Source organism: Episyrphus balteatus, chromosome 3 (assembly GCF_945859705.1).
Source record: "Episyrphus balteatus chromosome 3, idEpiBalt1.1, whole genome shotgun sequence".
Classification (NCBI taxonomy): domain Eukaryota; kingdom Metazoa; phylum Arthropoda; class Insecta; order Diptera; family Syrphidae; genus Episyrphus; species Episyrphus balteatus.
In genome coordinates, this window is record NC_079136.1 from 108,195,979 (window position 1) to 108,198,629 (window position 2,651).

Below are 2,651 nucleotides of genomic sequence, written 5' to 3' on the forward strand. Positions count from 1 at the left end.
GAGACTCCTTGTTCGCCACAGTATTGGATGCAGTCCGTTCGAGTGACAATCAAGATGTGCACGTTCGTATTACAAACTCATTGCTAGGCATGCATTTTGTTCCCCTCAACAGTTGCGTGGATAGATATGATTTTAGAGAAATTCGACGCCAACATTTCTCATAGTGGTCTTAAGTAAAGTGTCGCACAAGACGTATGTTTTGATATTATATAATTCGACTGAATAAATCTAAATCTCTAACCAAAGTTTCAACTTCAGAGTTTATTTGTAATTTCATGTGTAATTTCAAAAGGTTTATATTCACTAGGAACTAACTACTTCTTTAACGTACAAATTTCACCACATAATTACGTACTTCCAGATTCGAAGCTTCAGTGATTATTCTGTAGCTAAAAAAGTACTGGCAAATGTACATCAGAAGCACTTCCTTTTGAAGTACATTTTTCTGTACTTTTAATGGAGGGGAAATTTATTTCATCTTGCATGCGAGAAAGAGATAGCTGCTTCACGTATTCTTATATACAGAAAGTATATAACTGAGTTTCTTCCCGAGCTACTTCTTTTACGTACATATTTCACCGGTTTGTTCTGTAGTTCTGCGTTTGCTGAGTGTCGTTCGCTTTTTTGTGTTTCTTTGAGAAAGCGCATGTGTATCGGTATTCGGTATATTTACTAACAAAAACATAGAAAATGTTCTTTACTGAAAACAGCGCGTTGCCAGGCTAATAATCGAATTAAAAAATAAAAAAAAAAAAAAAACAAAACAAACAAAACAAAAAAAAAATTAATTAAAATGAGTAGAATAAAGCAGGAGGTGGAAGAGCTAAAGCGAAGAAATGCCGAGCTTGAAAAAGAAATGGCCATAATCCGTCGGGCCCAAAGCACCATTGTATACATATTTCCATAGTACTATCATGAAGTGGAACGATCTCAAGAACTCTGGTGGTAACCTAAAAAAGCAGAATTTGTATGAAATAAATACACTGAGCGCCACCCCAAAATAGTGGTGACATGAACTAATACTAAATTCGACTTCATGATAGTACTATAGAAATATATATACAATGCAAAGCACGAGTGTTCATATCTGCTACTTTTTTGATGTATTCGTATTCGGTTTTGTAGCTTGAAGCAGACAGAGGAAGTTTACAAAGTCTATACGTAAGGGAATGGAAGGCCGCGAGTTTATGTTGTATTGGACAATGCGAATCAGTTGTTATGAAGCGGAGGGTACTTGTTGGTTTGTGGTAAACCGATATATCTAGTGTGTTTTTTAAATGTTGCAAAAATTTGTATGGAACAAAACTTTTTCCAATTCAGAGAAAAGTTTTATAAAGTTGAAAAAGGTACAAATATGGGAAATCCGTTGAGTCCTTTAGTGTCCGAACTTTTCATGTCAGCGTTTGAAACAAATTTACAAAATCAACAACTTCTACCACGATTTTGGTGCCGGTATGTAGATGACGTATTTTCGATTTAAAAAAGGTAAAGTAGATTCTACCTTAAATCTTTTAAATGAACAATTCGAGTCTATAAAATTTACATTCGAAACAGAACAAAATAGAAAAATCTGTTTTCTAGATCTTGAATTAAAAATTAATTCACAAAACAAAATAGATATATCGGTTTACCACAAACCAACAAGTACCCTCCGCTTCATAACAACTGATTCGCATTGTCCAATACAACATAAACTCGCGGCCTTCCATTCCCTTACGTATAGACTTTGTAAACTTCCTCTGTCTGCTTCAAGCTACAAAACCGAATACGAATACATCAAAAAAGTAGCAGATATGAACGGTTATTCAGATCAATTAGTTTGCAAACTCATTTTGAAACATTCAAACAAAATTAAAAAATCGAATTTGTCAACTCTATTTTCGCAAAACAGTGAAAAAAGTGAAATGAAACGCGCTTCGATGTGCTATGTGCCGGTAATAACTATGGTCAAACAAAGCGAACAATTGAAAAAAGATTTAAAGAACACAACTCATATATAAAACAAAACAAACCGCAGTGTTCAGCGATTGCAGAACACGCAATAAAACATAAACATTTAAACTTAAATATAAACAACTTGAGTGTGAAGAAACACATATCAGATGAGAGAAAATTGGATGCCCTTTTATATTCAAAAAGACAACAATGCTATCAATGCTGATAACGGCAACATCACATCGTACCTCTTTTCTCTCATCTAAGATCTAACCTGGACCAGTCGTGATGCTGATGATAGACTGCAAGCAGTCCGAAATGCATTCAAGGTTCGTGTTTTGATTGTTTTTTCGTCTCGTTTAATGTTTACGTGCGTATATATTATGTATATGTAGGTATATCGTGAACGTTGTAATTCGCGTCGTTAATTAAATCTCAACACAAAAAGTGTAAAAACAATAAGGTGTTTAATTTGTCTTAATTATTTGTCGGTTTTTACTATTACTATTACTATTACTATTACTATTACTATTACTATTACTATTACTATTACTATTACTATTACTATTACTATTACTATTACTATTACTATTACTATTACTATTACTATTACTATTACTATTACTATTACTATTACTATTACTATTACTATTACTATTACTATTACTATTACTATTACTATTACTATTACTATTACTATTACTATTACTATTACT